The sequence below is a fragment of the Trifolium pratense genome, linkage group LG7 (assembly GCF_020283565.1).
Source record: "Trifolium pratense cultivar HEN17-A07 linkage group LG7, ARS_RC_1.1, whole genome shotgun sequence".
Classification (NCBI taxonomy): domain Eukaryota; kingdom Viridiplantae; phylum Streptophyta; class Magnoliopsida; order Fabales; family Fabaceae; genus Trifolium; species Trifolium pratense.
This window is the reverse complement of record NC_060065.1, coordinates 22,033,604-22,052,404: the sequence shown is the minus strand read 5'-3', so window position 1 is coordinate 22,052,404 and position 18,801 is coordinate 22,033,604.

Here is an 18,801-nt window from a genome sequence, read left to right as displayed (position 1 = left end):
ATACCACAAAAAAAATCTTATAAAATAGTTTCATATAATTGCACAAAATAATACATTGATAAATTGTGCTATAAAAATTGTTTCCAGAACGATTTGTAAATTGAAAAATCATAGAACTTGAGGTAGAAGAGAGAAAATAGATCTTTTTTATTGTATCAACAAAACTAAAAAATAGATCTTTCTTACCACCGATGGCAATTTAGCACTTATGGGGTTTCACATATTGCAAGATATATACAATGGGCGATGAAGATAAAACTCAAAACGATGGCAAGTAATTAGGAAAACAAACAAACAATGTCATTTTACCCTTTTCCAATCAATAAATTAGGAACATAAGCACCAAATTTAAGAATTAAAAGTACCTCGATTGGGAACATAAGTGCAAAAAAAAAAAAAAAAATTAGGGGGAAAAATTGAAAGGTAGACACGAATAGAAATTGAGAGCAGGAGCAGGGAGATAGGGATGTTGTTGATGGAAAAGAGTGGGAGAGAGGAGACAGTTTTGCAGAGAGTGAGAATCGAAAGAGGTCCTTTGAGAAATAGAAAATACGCGCCGTGATAGTGTTATGCTATCAGGTTGCTAACCCAACTAAAAATAAGGATCAGAATAACAAAGAGCCAACAGGATATGATTAAAAATTGGTTAAGTTTATCATTTCCTATTGGTGCACCAAACAAAGGATTTCAACATGATAGGTTAATTTTATACTATCCTGTTTTCCTATCCAGCGCACCAAACGGACCCTTATATTATCCTATACATAAACATTCATACATCAATCTATAGGTATGAAATATCCGCGCCTCCAATTTACATTCTCTTTTACCTCATTCAAATATCGACTTGAGCGTTGGAGTGCTAAATTTTTACATATACTTTTTCCCCCACAAAGACCAAAAAATCATCTCACTATCATCTTCCACAACTCCTATTAGTCGAATCATCATCATAATCTAAGACAATCATTTCTGAACCGCTAGTTCAAATTCATTAAAGTTTATGCTACTTCCCTATAATTAGGGGTGCTCGCGGTTCAGTTTGGATAAATTGTGGTAAAAACTCATCCGATCCAAAAATAAATTTATTTTTGGTTCGGTCTTGGATGACCAAATAAAAAAATCCGGGCCGATCTAATACAATTTTATGCGGTTTAATTTGGATCGATTTTTTGATATACAAAATATAAATTATAATTTTTTTATTAAATATGAATATTATAAAAACACTATAAAATAATAATTTGACTTTTTTGACGAAATAAATATTAAGTTTGATGGAAAATATAACATATGATATAGCAAAAATTAATATTTTCGAATTACAGTTATCGATTATATTTAAACCATATAAAAAAGTAAAAAATAGATTAAATTCAACCTACAAATTAATAGTATTAACAAAATTTAAAATGAACAAAAAAATATGTTATTGCAATATATATATATATATATATATATATATATATATATATATATATATATATATATATATATATATATATATATATATATATATATATATATGGGGAGGGATCAAATTACACCGGTGTAACATTTGAGTAATGTTACACCGCTCAATAACGCTTTAACGAATACAAATTTTACAAAATCCACCGTTGGATTGAAAGCTTATATCGTATAGATCATCCATGTTAAATTTTACAAAATTTTAAAATCGTTTGATATGTTTTTTAGATAGATCAAAATTAATGGTTTATGCGTTTTTATTGAATACCGTTAATCTTGATCTATCTCAAAAACATATAAAACGATTTTAGATTTTTATAAAATTTAACATAGATGATCTAGACGATATAAGCTTTCAATCCAACGGTGGATTTTGTAAAATTTGTATTCGTTAAAGCGTTATTGAGCGGTGTAACATTACTCAAATGTTACACCGGTGTAATTTGATCCCTCCCCATATATATATATATATATATATATATATATATATATATATATATATATATATATATAGGGGAGGGATCAAATTACACCGGTGTAATATTTGAGTAATGTTACACCGCTCAATAACGCTATAACGAATACAAATTTTACAAAATCCACCGTTGGGTTGAAAGCTTATATCGTATAGATCATCCATGTTGAATTTTACAAAAATCTAAAATCGTTTGATATGTTATTGAGACCGATGAAGATTAATGGTTTATGCGTTTTTATTGAATACCGTTAATCTTGATCTATCTCAAAACATATCAAACGATTTTAGATTTTTATACAATTCAACATAGATGATCTATACGATATAAGCTTTCAATCTAACGGTGGATTTTGTAAAATTTGTATTCGTTAAAGCGTTATTGAGCTGTGTAACATTACTCAAATGTTACACCGGTGTAATTTGATCCTTTGATCCCTCCCCTATATATATATATATATATATATATATATATATACGGTTTGGTTTGAATCTGTTTTGAAAAATCAATCCGAAATCTGATCTGATCTAGCGGTTTTCATAAAAGGACATTCATACACATCCGAAAATATTCAGTCTTTTGCATTTATCGGTTTTTTTTATCGATTTGCGGTTTTTATTTGAATAATTTGAGCAACCCTACCTATAATGCTCTCTTCAATAAAATTTTCAAATGTTAGCTACTCATAAGCCCACTTAACTACACTGATTGAAGTGTTGATTCCCCATTTAACTATATTAAATGTGTGTGCTGTTTCCCTATAATGCTCTCCTAAATACAGTAAAATACTACTAAATTGCATTAATTGCGCGCGTTGAGTCCATATACTCATCTATTAAATACAATTTAATATTTCCCACACCTAGGGTTGGGAATAGGCCAGGTGGCTTACAGGGGCCTTCGGCCTGGCCTGGCCTGATTATTAAAAATGTCAGGCACACCCTAAACTAACATTGACTCTTGGGTTGATTCTCTATGCTTCTCTTATAAGTTTGATTAAATGGTTGTGCGGTTTCCCTATAAATGCATGCGTCGCTTCCCCATATAACTACATTAAATACGTGCGCGACTTCTCTATAATGCTATCCTAAATACAATTGATTGATTATTTAACAATACAGTGACATATCATCGGACTGTATTAATTGTGTACGGTGATTTCATATACTCTCAGAGCATCTCCAATAAGAGTAGCATAGAGAGTATCATAGATTAATGATCCGTACCTTAATTTTTTTATCATTGGAGTTTCATGACATGACATAGAGAGTATCAAAATTGATGATACAATATCTCATTTAAGATACCATATCATCAATTTAATATCATTAATTTCAGTTAAAAAAATAAATATAAGAGAGACCACTTGCTAATAATGTATGATACTCAAATGATATCACCATTGGAGCAAAATATGTATAAATTGCATAAATATTACATGACATTATAAGGACCGCTTATTAGTAATGTATAACATCTAAAGTGGTATCACCATTGAAGATACTCTTATCTTCAATACAATTTAGTATTACCAATGTAGTAGCATTAAATGCTTGCGTTGACTTCCTATACTTTTCTTAGAGCATCTCAAATAGTGATAACACTTTGGATATCATATATTACTAACAAGTGGTCCATACAATACTATGTAATATTTATGTACTTCATACATATTTTGCTGTAATGGTGGGTATCATATATTATTAGCAAGCTTTGAATAGCATACGGGAGGTGGAAAGAGAAGCTATAAAATATTTTCAATTAAATATTCCAAAGTTGGTCCATAATAATAAGCCCAATTGCTTGGTTGAAATTCAGAGGACCTTAAAGATTAACTTCTTACAAAAAGCACACTTGTTAGATGTTTTCTCTTTAGGCCTCCTATGTATTTTTTATATCCAAAATATTCCAATTTTTCTCTTGATAAAAATTTCGGTTCGCAAAAACCGAAGTTTTTTCTAGTTCAAATTCAGGAAAAATTCGGTTAATAGGAAAAAAAATTCGGTTTGTAGAAACTGAAGTTTTTATTGAAGGGCAAAAAAGTAAAATCCAGAGGGGGAAAAAGAACCATGGGGAGCCTAAAGAGAAAACATCCACTTCTTATGAGTGTGAACTATATATCTCGTTAAAGATGAAACTTAATTTACAATGTCTTTGAAAAATCGTATCCCCCTCTGTCCCAAAATAAATGATCTGTTTGACCACCATTACGTTTGTCGATGTACAACTTTGATCGTTAATATCTTTAATTATTATTATTAAAAATTATAAAAATTGTATATTTTGAAAATATTCATCGATTCAAATCAAACATCTCATATGCTAATATTTGCATGTATATATTAGTAAAAAAAATAAGATCAAATTAGGTCATATAAATAATACACTAAGTCAAAGATAGGTCATTTATTTTGAGACGGGGGGAGTGGATAATTTACCCAACACCAATACAAAGTAGACACATGTAGTTTTCACAAACATATAAAGTATTTTTATCTACAAAATAAATTTTATTCCATTTACAAATTTACTCTCCATTGTAATAAAAAAACAAATTTTTATTAAATGTTGGATAAATTATCCACAATTCATCAAATTGTGTTGGGTCACGAGGGGACAACTGGAGAATCATTCACATTGGGCTCAAGAACAACAATACAAATCTTAAGGTGTTAGGTTTCTGAATCTTCTCACTTATAAATTGTTCAACCTCTACTTTTCTAAACAATGTGAGACTTAACTCACCTGCCATAACAAATTGCAACCTTTAGAAAACCATATCATAAATGTGGACTCTCCCATCCCTTGAAACAAGTCAAGGAGAGGAACAAGAACAACCGTTTATATGTAACTTGCTTTAATAATTCAAGTCGTTTAGTAAGACAAAATTTATCTTCTTATGGTAAATTAACAAGATAAGGTACCAAACATTGGAAGATTTGAACATGGTAATGCGCATAATTAATTTTGAATGAAAATGATATTTTCCCTTTTGTTACTTTTCCCATAAGAAAGCATTCCCAAGAGGCATGGGTTCATTTGGATAATTAAACCCTACCTAATATATAAAGTATACTAACACCTTGATTAGAGGTAATGTCTAGTAAGAGTAATTTTGGAGAGAACACGTTTTGAAGCCTTTCTTAGACTATAACATTGCCATATATTGGTTACGTAAAATTGTTTTTTTTTTTTTTGTTGAAAATATAAAAATAGAATGGTGAAATTGATTTTTAAAGTAGTTGATATTGATATTATATGACCTTCACAAATCTAATTGTCCTTTTTAACAACCAAAGTTTATAGGCTTTAGATTTACCATGCCTATTATCAAGTTTAGGTTTAGGGGTTATTGTCATATGGGCTACGGTTCTTCCTAAATCTATTAATAAATGGAGGAAGTTGTGATTACAATGATGATTTTTTAATTTAGTTTGAAATTATGAATGGATCGTTGACCATTATTTTGAAGTGAACGTCACAAATTACTAGCATTTGATATGATGCATATGTCTATTTATTTGGTTGACATTTTTTTTTTGTTGGAGCAAATTGGTTGACATTTTTTTAAATGATTAAATTATATTGTGTAATTACATAGCCAACTATTATTCTAATAATTGAATGAATAAATTATGGTAAGACTATTATTTTAGAAACAATTGGGAAAAAAAGTTTTTCTTTTTTATGCAACAATTTGGAAAAAAGATATAACATTTTTTTTACTAAGAAAAACAAGAAAATAAAACACTGGATCACTAATTTATGGATACAAATAAAATGAGCTAAACTATTTGAACTCGCCCCGTCAAATGTTTAATCAAACTCGTCTTCTCATAAAATTCGCTCAACGGCATAAATTTTGCTCAAAGGATTTGACAAAGAGTCACTCACTTGACTTTTCTTCACCGGCAAGTTACCTTTATTTTAAGTTCTTCCAAAACTCGAATGAAAAACTTTGCAACACAAAAAAAATACTAAGACAAGAAGAATTAAGGTGTGAAAGAATGAAATGTGCCAAAACGTATCAAGGTATGAAAATCTGAGTTACTTTACTATTTCTTAATTTTAAAGAATATAGTTTCAACTTAAAAGTCTATTTAAATTAAATTATTTTTGAGTTTAAGAAACATAGCTAATACAAATTTATGAATAATTGTGTAATCAAAATGGACCCTTAGTCCCTAAACATTGACATAAACTAAGGTTTATCACTATATTTGTTGGAATTCCATGTAATCTTACAATATATATATATCCTGAGAAAAACCGAACCAAAAAAACAATTTTTTATTGATTCAAATTTTTCTCTCCCATAAACTAAATCAAACCAACCCATTATAACCGAAACTAATAGTGGGTTTTGTTGTTTGGCATGTTGCTCTTCATTGTTTGCAAAAAGTTTATTAAAATTGGATGATAGTACTTGTTATACTCTCATTTAAAATGTTTTTCTCCCGTGAATTTTTTAATATATATAAACAATAGGAGTTTAATTTAGCAGAACGATTTAGACAACATTGCAAACTAATGTTTGAATCTGACTAAGGGTGAGTGAGGTATTTATATTTTAGTACCACACACCTCAAATATTTATGATTGTCTCATTTTAAATTTTTTGTGTTGGATTTAAATAAATCCTATAAGTAATTCAAAAAAAAAATCTATAAGAATTGGATTGATCTAACTTAACCTTATAAAACCACTTGTAATGTGATGATATTGCCCTCATTTGTAAACATGAGTTGTAGATAGAAACCTGAGAACATATGATTCAACAATTTTTTTACGAGCTTCTAATACTTTTTTAATTTTTGTTTTTTTGAATTAAATTTAACTCAATCTATAAAATCAACTTATAAGATAGTAACAAGTACTCCAACATATAAATATATCTTCAAGTCATCTGATATAAATTTCATGATCGAACATAATATGAGAAACAAAAATTAATATAAAAAATAAGAAGTCATGAGTGTGCGGGACAAAATACTTGTCAAATCCTTTATGAATTAATTCCACGTATATACTCCATGAGATTGGGTAACCTAATTTATTTTCGATGATATAATATGGAGCAGAGAAGAGTGAAACCCAACTGCTAAATCTCAAATCAGTGTATCCGTGCAACCTGATTAAATAATTAGTATGGAGGTTTATTTATTATAAGCTGCAAACCAATGTAATAAAATGAAAAATGTCGAGTAATTTTCCAAAGGTTAACTTGGAAAATTTAGTTAGTGCAAAATATAAGAAAGAAGATTTGAATTTTGTTAATTTTTTGTTTTAATACTTTTTGAAATCTTTTTAAACACAATTAAAAATTATTTCTTTTATCAAATTATTTAACTTCATATTAACATACGTACAATAGAGTTGAAGTTAAATAATAAAAAACATAAATAGAACTAAAATAAAAATGGTATATAAGGAGAGAAACGACACAACATTTTTATAGCTAGTTCAAAACCAAAATGGTCAAACAATGGTCAGTTAGTCAAGTCCACTCTTAATAGAGTGAATTTTTTTTTACTCTTCACTTAGAAGTACTTAAGTTCACTATATCAACGATTACAATACTCAAGGTTTTCGCCCCAAGATTTCCATGTTTCCATATTGAAAGACTTCACCTAGTGAGCCGTCGAGTTTTCATGCCCTTTAACCTAGTATGTAAAGTGTGATACAAAATCATTGGTGTAGGATCCTCACTCTCTAAGAGAGGATACATAATGAAAATCCTATAATCAATCTATGTTGTATTTTTTTTTTTTTGGGTTACATAGCAAATGCATATTTTATATGAATGTATTTAAATAAGTAATCATATTTATAATTAAATAGACTAATGAATTAATAAACCAATGCAATTAAATTTAATGTTGATAAAATGACATGTTAGAGAATTTTACTATATATTACTTCATATTTCACAAAAAAATAATTATAATAAAATATTAAAATAAGTTTATGGCCCTTTTACCTTTCATTCAGGTGTAATTATCTTACATATATAATTAATTATAATAATAAAAATATTATTATGTCAAAAAAAATAAAAATATTATTCATATTTAATTAAATAAACCGATTTGATAATCTAAATTTTGTGTCCGATCTTTTGACACCTGTTCCATACTTTTGGTATCATCGCCTTTTTGAATCCAGGTAATGGACCTTCTTGGCTAAATCTTTGTTATGGAAGATTAAATATTTAATTAAAATCTGTTAAGTAATATAATTCTTATGAACCATTATCCATCGAATCCAACTTCAATATTTTATTTTAGTCAGGAATGATTTTAAATGTTACTCGCTCTTTGTGGCATGTTGAAGGCTAGTTGTGCCGTTATTTTGTGCCTTTGGTGAGCTTGAGTATTTTTGTTTAAGATCATTACTGTATTAAAACAAAATTTTGCAGTTAGATTCTTTGAATAATAGATCATAAGGAAGATATTATTTATAAGATTTTAGTTATAATATTTGATCAACCATAACATGATAGCCAATCTTAATCTTTTTATTTTTCTTATGGAAGAAAATAATAATAATAATAATATTAAAAATGAAGAACTCATGGAATATCCCATGGATGCTGAAAGGTTAAATAAATGGATTGTTCCTTATGTACCTTCTAAACAAATTTATAAATTTGGATTATTTGATATATCGGCAAGATTTGCTGTTAAAACTTTGGAACAGACAGTTCAGGTTTCTAGTAATCACCAGACTATCAAGTTATTATCTAAAAAGGATTTAGAATCCTTTAAAGGATACAATTTTGTTCACATAGGTTTAATACAAATTGCTTTTAAACCTTTAACCTTATTAGGTTTGAATTCTAGTATAATGGCTTATGTTAGAGATAATAGATGTAAAGATTTTAAACAATCTTTGGCTGCAGTCATTGAAACTAGTCTGTGTCATGGACCGGTTTATTTTGATGTCTCTCCAAACTTAAGTTTATCCTTAACTGATAAACACATCAATGATGCTTTACAATTAAACATCCATACCAATGGTTATAATTTTAAACAAGGTAGTGAAGTTATTGCTGTATGTTATAGGATTTATTATAAAGTATTAAATACTTTAAATCCTAGGGTAAAACAAATCAGTTTTCCAGGAACTACAACGCTAGTACAAACAAATTTGTTAACCTCAAATATTGCTACTAATAGAATGATCAGATGGAATGAAATTACATTCCCTGAGTCATGGTCCTTAAATCAGGTTGTAGATCCTGAACCTGTCCTTAATAAGGATATAGACCAAATCATCCAAACCACTAAAGGTGATGTAGAGATAAAATTTAACTCTAGAAGAAGTTTTAGAATACCTAGAACTTTGTCTGAGAGACATTCAGAATCTGAATATTATTCAGCTCATTTTGCTCCTAGTAGAGCATCTACTTCTAGAATTAAAGAAGAATTTGAGACGGTTGAAAATATTTGTATAAGTGAAAATAAAATTCCACATGGTATTTACCAAAAATCTAATATTGAAGGTAGAAAATCTCCTACCGCTTCAGAGATGAGTTTTCATCTCCAAGAAGATTAGGTTTTATGGATCTAAGACCTAATAGTGCTTGGAGAAAACTCATCAATGATGAGTTTTATCATGAAAGATATACTGATTTTAGAAAATGGTATTTTAAGACTTTTAAACCCTGGGAATTAGCTCAGTTTAAAGAAGACTTTTATACTTATTTAAGTCAGACTCAAGATTATATTCCTTTTGTAAAATGGTTTACAAATTTTTTTGTTGAAAAAATGAAAAAAGAAATTATGGTTTTACAATCTAAATCTTGGACGACTTTAGAAGGAAATAATATTATTTCTCCTTTTCCCCCTGAGAAAACTCTAAGTTTGGGAAAGAATGTTGAAGCTACAACCTATTTAGCTATACAAAGTAAAAAGACTGATAATAATATTAGCACTATTCAAGAATTTAATTCGATAATTAAATCCCAAAATTATACTAATAGTTTTTTAAATTGTATAGGAGACCAATTAATATATATTGAAAAAGAATTAGTTGATATGAAAAATCTTTTTGAAAAACAGATTTTGCAATACAAACAGAATTCTGAAAGAAAAGATTATGAAAAGGACCACAATGATGTTCCTATTATACAACCTCCTGTTAATATAGAAGGATTTAAAATCCAAAAAGATAGTGATGAATTTATTAGTATATTAGATGTAAAGCTTAAACAATTATGTTTGAGTGTCATTAATAAAGACAACAGTTTATCAGAATCTGATGAACCCGTTAATTTAAAAGATGTTGATCAATTAGCAGCTATGTTTGCTAATCAGGATATTAATGAAACTGTTAATATAAATCCTGTTTATGCTTCTAGAGCTTTAGATAAGCATTATTATAAAAGACCTTCTCCTCAAGATTTGCTTTTTGAGGAAACAGAGACTTTCCAGAATTCTTATTCTGGAAAATCCATTTATGAATGGAATATAGATGGATTAAATGATAAGCAAATCATTGATATAATACATAGAATGATTATGTATTCCACTGTCTGTAAACAACAAGGTAATTCAGACAGCTCTATAGCCTCCTTTATTACTACGGGTTTTGTCGGTCAACTCAGAGGATGGTGGGATCATTATCTTAGTGATGCCCAAAAGAAAGAAATTCTTTCTCATAAAAAAATTATTAAAATAGAAGAATCTAGTAGTTCTATGTTAGCTACCACAGCTATGACTGGTGAAGAAGATGCAGTTTATACACTATGTCTCTCTATTCTGCAACATTTTGTTGGAACCAATATTCCCATAGCTGAGAAGCTAAATACCCTTCTCCAAAACCTTAGATATCCATCTTTAACACATTTTAGGTGGTATAAAGACACATTCCTGTCTAGAGTTTTTCAATTAACTAATCCTAATTCAATTCATTGGAAATCAAAATTTATTGATGGTCTACCTCACTTATTTAGTGAAAAGGTAAGGCAGTCCCTTCGCAATAAAAATGACGGAGTTAATATAAATTACTCTGATTTGACCTACGGCCAAATTATTAGTGCCTGTGTAAATGAAGGATTAAATTTATGTAATGACATAAAACTCAAAAACCAGTTGAAAAAACAACGTCTTACAGAGAAACACCAATTAGGAGAGTTTTGTGAACAATTTGCTTTTGACTTAGGGACACCTCCTTCTAAAGAAAGGAAGAGAATGAAATTAGGCAAGGAATACAGAAACCCTAGAAAAAAATAAGGGTTATACTAAACCTTTTAGAAAAAAAGGGCATAAATACAAAAAGGAGATAGACAACAAACCTTATAAATCTTACCCTAAGAGGAAGAGAAAAGCCAAGAAATTAGGTATCACTTGTCATAAGTGCGGAAAAGTTGGCCATTATGCTAACGAATGTTTGACTAAGAAAGCTCTCAATAATATTGAGGATGAGGATCTTAGGAATCATTTACAAAAGGTTTTATTACTAAACTCAGATCATGAGTCTGAAGAATATGATTATATGTCAGAAATTAATGAGGAATCTGATTATATGTCAGAAGAAAATGAAGAATTAAGCACTGGAGATAGTGATTCAGATAATAAGAATTGTCAATGTAATGAGTTAGATTACTGGAAATCCATTGTTAACATGAATGGATTAAATGTTCTTACCTCAGAACAAGATCAAGCTTTAAAAGTCTTAGAGTCTATTTCAGATAATAATCTGAAAAGGAAAATGATTGAATTTCTGATTAAGGAAAATTCCAGGGAAAAATCTCCCATGATTAGTGAAGCTCCCTACCAGCTCAGTGAAGTCTTATCTAGATTTCAACAGGTTAATATTAAAGAAACTCCGGTTTCAATAACAGATTTAAAAAGAGAAGTTAATCAGTTAAAATCCGAGATTATTCAGATAAAAAATAATAATGATATCCTTAATCATAAGGTTAGTATTTTAGAAAATAATAATATTCTAATAAATAATAGTGATTTAATAAAAAATCCCTCTTATCACTCTGAAGGCTATTTGAATATTATTCAAAGAGTTACTTCTCAAAAATGGTTTACTAAAATTACTTTGATAGTTAATAAAATCTTTGTTTTAAAAGATGAAGTAGCCCTTATTGATAGTGGAGCAGATCTTAATTGTATTCAGGAGGGTATTATCCCTACAAAATATTTTGTCAAAACTACCCAAAGTCTTACCCAGGCTGGTGGAAGTAAACTTCAAGTTAATTTCAAACTTGATAATACTTATATTTGTAAAGATAATATTTGCTTACCAACTCCATTTATTTTGGTAAAAGATTTAACCCATAGGATTATTTTGGGTACTCCTTTTTTACATATGATAATGCCTATAATTAAGATTGATCAAAAGGGCATCACAACTATTTTGGAAAACCGAAAAATTACTTTTGATTTTATTTCTGACCCTCAAACTAGAATGCTTAATGAGGTAAGAGATTTACTTTTAAAGAAAAAAGAAAAACAAATATGTTTCCTTAAAGAAGAAATTAATATTTTCAATATTAAAAATCAACTTGATGATGAGAAGATTAAAATTCAAATTAGGAAACTGGAAAGTCAATTTCAAACCGAAGTTTGTAATGACCTTCCTAATGCTTTTTGGAATAGAAAACAACATGTTGTTTCTTTACCCTATGAGGATGACTTTAAAGAAAGTCAGATTCCTACTAAGGCTAGACCAGCCCAAATGAATCAAGAATATCTTGGTTTATGTAAAAATGAAATAGAATCTTTACTTAACAAAAAATTAATTAGGACTTCAAAATCCCCTCGGATTTGTACTGCTTTTTATGTGAATAAGGCAGCTGAAAAGGAACGAGGTGTTCCTAGACTTGTTATCAATTATAAACCCCTTAATAAGGTTTTAAAATGGATTAGATATCCTATTCCTAATAAGAAAGACTTATTAGATAGGTTAAATGACTCATTAATATTTTCAAAATTTGACATGAAGTCTGGATATTGGCAAATTCAGATTAATGAAACTGATAGATATAAAACAGCTTTTGCCGTTCCTTTTGGACATTATGAATGGAATGTCCTTCCTTTTGGATTAAAGAATGCCCCTTCTGAATTCCAGAATATAATGAATGATATTTTTAATCCTTATTCAGATTTTATTATTGTTTATATTGATGATGTGTTAGTCTTTTCTAAATCCCTAGATCAGCATTTTAAATATTTAAAAATATTTAAAAACATTATTATACATAATGGTCTTGTTTTATCTGCACCCAAAATGAAACTTTTTCAAACAAAAGTCAGATTTTTAGGACATGAAATTAATCAAGGAACAATAGTTCCTATTAGTAGAAGTATTGAATTTGCTTCTAAATTTCCCGACGTTATCATTGATAAAACCCAATTACAAAGATTTTTGGGAAGTTTGAATTATATTTCAGACTATTATAAAAATCTAGCAGAGGATACCGCTATTCTTTATAACAGGCTTAAAATTAAACATGGCCCTTGGACTGAGAATCATACCCAGGCAGTTAAAAACATAAAAGCTAAAGTTAAATGTTTGCCTTGCTTATCCTTAGCTAATCCTAAATATTTTAAGATTGTTGAGACTGATGCCTCCAATTTAGGATATGGAGGTATCCTGAAACAGGTTATACCCGAAACTTCTAAAGAAGTCCTTGTTAGATTTACCTCTGGAAAATGGAATGATACTCAGAAAAAATATTCAACTATAAAAAAAGAAATGCTATCCATTATAAAATGCATTTCTAAATTCCAAAGTGACCTTTTAAATCAAAAGTTTTTACTCAGGATTGATTGTAGTTCAGCTAAGTCAATAATTGAAAAGGATGTTAAAAATCTAGTTGCAAAACAAATTTTTGCAGGATGGCAAGCCCAATTATCTGCTTTTGATTTTGATATTCAATACATTAAAGGAGAAAATAATTCTCTAGCTGATTACCTTACACGTGAATTTTTGCAGGGCGACTAAGATGTCAGGCCCCTACGGGGGAAGAGGTCGTGGCCGAGGAAGACATAGCAGAGGCATAGTGCCTTTGCAAGAATCTAACATTCCTCTAATAGGGGATTGGACCACAATTGCTTATAATAAAAATAAGCAAACACCCAGAAAAGAAGAAGCATCTTCTTCAAATTCAAATGAGCAAAATAAGTTAATAACTTATAAGGATACTGTGATTAATAATCCAGAACAGGTTTCGGAATATTTTGAAAATCCTGTTACAGAGAAAATTATGCATGTTGAACATGATGATATAACCCAAGCCAATAATAATGGTTGGTCAGTAAAAACAAAGTATCTAGATTCAAGGAGATATCCAGGTCTTTTTGGAAAATCAAGACCGAATTTAGAAATTCTATTAAATGTTACAGAATCTGTAACTATAACTCATTATTATCAAGGTAATAACCCAGAAAATTTTATAAATTTTTCAAAATGCCATATTAATAAGATCTTACTCCCAAGAGAATGGGGATTTAACCCAAATGGAGAAAAAGCTATTAAAGTAGCTGAAGGAAAATATATATATTTTAATTATTGGGACTATGTCCAAGCCTTTACGCAAGTATTCTATTACCAGAATCCAAAGAATAAACATTCTTGGTTTTTCTCAATTAACCCAAATATTTTGGCTTCTGAAATACCAAATTGGTTTTTTGAGTGGTGGATCAAATTTGGTCCTTCTCTAGAAATTTTACCAAAAGAATTATTAGATCTTTATAATTCTTGGTGTGATAATAGTCCTTTAATTTTAAAAATCGCTTCAGATAATTTAATTACAGGACAATGTCCAGCTTTATTCTTAATAAAATTCCAAATTCCATGGATTTGGAGGTGGTCTTTGAAGATTTCAAAAGATCGGTTTAATATTCCGATCCTAGAAAGAAACTTTTTCTTTAAATGGTGGAATAAAATGTCCCCAGAAGATATTCAAAATATTGCTAGCAGTATTAATAAATCAATTCAGGAAGATAAATCCAAGAAAGGTGGTCAAGAGGCTACTCAATTCTCTCTAGATCAGATGAAGAGCTATTTCCAAAAGAAATATCCCAATGAATCTGAAGACGAGATTATGATCAGGACTCTTGATCATATGAAATCACAGTTTTTGAAGACATTTCCTTCATGCAAAGAAGATACAATGTCGACATCTTCTCAGGGTTCAATGGACATCCTAGCAGGAGAATCTCAATCTCCCACTCCAGAAGATTTCTGGGACAGTCTCATAGAAGGCGTGGCTCAAGGGAAGAGGACACGTGGTTAATTTTCTCCCGTTAAGAAAAATTCATTTCAAGGAAGCAAATGATGCTGCCGGCAAATTACACCACTTTAAAAAAAAGTTGTTTGTTTTATGTTGTAATTTTCTTTTTCTATTTCAAAGTTAATAATTGTGTCGATGGGGCCCTCAGTGTACCCAGCATTATTAACTTTTGTCGTATGCTTGTATTATTAATTTTGTCGTTTTTATTTACTGGTTGCTTTAGGTAAGAAGCACCTTTTACCGGAACAAATAGTGTTCCATATTTCCCTATAAAAAGGGAATTTGTTTCGCATCTTAGGCACCACTTTTCATTTGTAATCACTTTGTAAAATAAGTCTTTCAATATAAGAGAGAAATAAAACCATTTTCCTACTGTATATACCGCTGCGACGCACTGTAGCACTTTCGTCTTATTCTCAAAATATACCTGTTCCATACTTTTGACACCTGTTCCATATATATATATATATATATATATATATATATATATATATATATATATATATATATATATATATATATTGTTCTGGTAAAAACTCAAAGGGGGTTGTATTATTGATTAAAGGATGTGATTACACTTGGTTCAATCCCAACAACCCTGGGAGTTTTATAAGTTAGAAATCGATCCTTTACAAATGAAAGTGTGAAGCTATTTATAGACCGCTTAGTCTTCTTCTCCAAGCTAAGATTCCTAGAAATCCGGTCCTTAACGTCTTCTTCGGCGGTACAGCGTGAAAGTAGGGATGATAACCTTGGTCTCCAAGCTATGGCGGTTATGGGAAGTTGATTTCTTTCTTCTCAAGTCAACAGTTAACGCAAGGAAGGAGAAGACATTTATAATAGTACGGGATTACCCTTCTGGGCGTTGCCATGCTGTCGCTAGTCACGCCTTGGCCACTTATCGCCTAATGAATATTTAGGGTTTTCTTGATTTGGGCCTGTCTTCCTTCTTATATTAATTGGGCTTACTGGATATGTCCTTAAGCCCATTGCCCAGTCCATATATATATATATATATATATATAATTTTAAAACAACCTTAACATTCTCTATTTATAAAAAATTAACTTACGCTGGGACACTCCACTTATTCATCTTTAAGGTGAATTTTCTAGTCACTAGACTACTTAAAAAAAAACTAAATTAGACTCCTATATACCCCCAGGAGCTATTCTATCGGCTAATTATATATATATTCATTTACATTTTTGGATCTATATATTTGGATATACCTAATCCATTTACCACTCCTTTCCCCCATAACCTTTTTAGATAAATAATAACGGGAAAATTAAGTTCTACGACATTAACAGTGGAACCATTTACAATTTAATTTAACAACACATATCAAAATAATTAAGTCTTTTTCTTTCATTACACATCTACATTAATCTCTTTTTTTTTTTTTTTTTGTGTGCATAGTCCATTAACCTCAATTTTGATTTGTTGATGTTGGTTTTGTCTTAATTAACTGTTTCCTATGTATTGAACTAGGTTAAGTACCAAAATTGTATTTCCTTTTTAATTTTAAAATACAATATTTGGTGTGAAGAAAAATAGGTTATGAGGATTATTTTCTATAAGACATATTAGTTCCTTTCAATTTGATTTTTTATATAATCAAGTTAAACCGTGTAACATTATTTGAATAATGTTGCATCGCTAATAACAGAATATTTATATATATATATATTTTTTTATGTAGAGAATTTCAACATGTGCTATAAGAAAGTAAATGTAGATTTTTATTTAAACTTGTGTTTTTTAAATATTTAAACATTCAATTTTTTGTATTAGTGTCAAATTTATATCTTAATATGTGTCATAAAAACACAAGTTAAAATAATCTTTTTTATTTTGGTAATGTGCGGTGACAAATATAATATTGGTGTTTGTGAGAAAGGACATAGTAACACATCAAACCTATTTAGACAGGTCTTCTTTTCCTCCTCCTAGAAAAATCAAAATGATGCTTCAAAAAAAAATAAAAATAAAAATAAAAATGAGACCTTTTTATCTCTAAAAAATTTCTGTTTCTTTTTTGCGCCTAATAGACAAAATTTTAACATGTTTTTGATATTTTTTAAATATGACTTACATAAATTTAACATAATAAATATTCATAACATAAACATATCATGAACATAAAATGGTCATAAATTTTAACAATTATATCATTAGAGAATAAAAACAAAACATAAAATTCTGAGAGAGGATGAAAATATTTATTATTATTATTATTAGTGGCCAGACGGCGTGCCCGTCTTTATGATCCAATTTTATGAAAATAAAAACGTGTTAAAAAACATGAATGATTTGGTGAAAACAAAAAAGTATAGAAATTATTTTTTATTTGACAGAAGAAGTTATTAAGATAGAAGTTATGAAAAAAAATGTTAAAGGCAAGAAGAGTTTAAAAAAATACTGTTTAAGTATTTCCTCTATATATTAGTATAGATTATTATTTTTCTAGAACTCAAATAAAAATCCGCCATATTTTTAACAACAAAAATATATTTAACCCTTATTAGTTTTTTACAAAATAGAAGATATATTAATTATTAATTAATTGGTTAATTATATATACAAGAGTTACATTGTTAGATCTCCTGCGACAGTAATTAGGAGAGGCTTGAACCACTTAATACCAGAACTGACCTCCGAATCTGATTAGAGATACTGATGGTGAACAAAAAAATATATAAAATAGTTGTTTGAATAATTAATTACTATGTTTTTTTTTTCCAGAACTATACATGGTGGTTAATTTTTTATTTTTTATTTGGTTGAATACATGGTGGTTTATTGATAAATGAATCAAATATTTTCTAATTGAACAGTATTCATGCCACCATCTTTTTTATTTTTTTATAAATTATTCATGCCATCTTTTGTGTGTGGAACTATATATAGAAAACAGAATGCGTATGATCTTAAGCTATCACTCGAATTTTTATTAGGAAATTACAAAGTCTTGTCCAAAGTCAATATTATCCAAGTTGAGGAACAAGGATAAAATAAAAAGCAAGCTATTTTCAACTATCTATATGAACCATGTTAGAGATAACTTACGTTTGCAAGCTATTTTTCATATGACTGTAATTATTCCATAGATATTCCTCACACCTGAAAACGATTTATAAGATTCCAACTTGTGATAATTTTTGTTTTCAAAATCAAGAAATATTAGTATCACATCTATTAGAATATTTTTTTTGTCAAGTAGCCTGGTGGCTAGAAAATCCACCTTAAAGGTGAATAAGTGGAGTGTCCCGGGTTTGAACCCCGTCTCCTGCACATATAGTGCGATATCCCTACCAATTAAGTTAAGTGCACGGGGATACATCTATTAGAGTATTTATTCAATGGCATAGTTAAGAAGACAATATGCAAACATATTTAATATCTCGTTGAAATCATTGTTGGTGAATGCTACCTCTGCAAGTTAACAAGGAATTACAAAGGATAAAAGCAAATCTCACAACTATTTTTATTATAAACAAAAAAAAAATGCCAATGTTTCTTTCTTTATTTTTTTTACTATGATATTAGTACGAAGTTTTCATCGTCGTTAGTGATGACTAATCTCCGTTGAAAAAT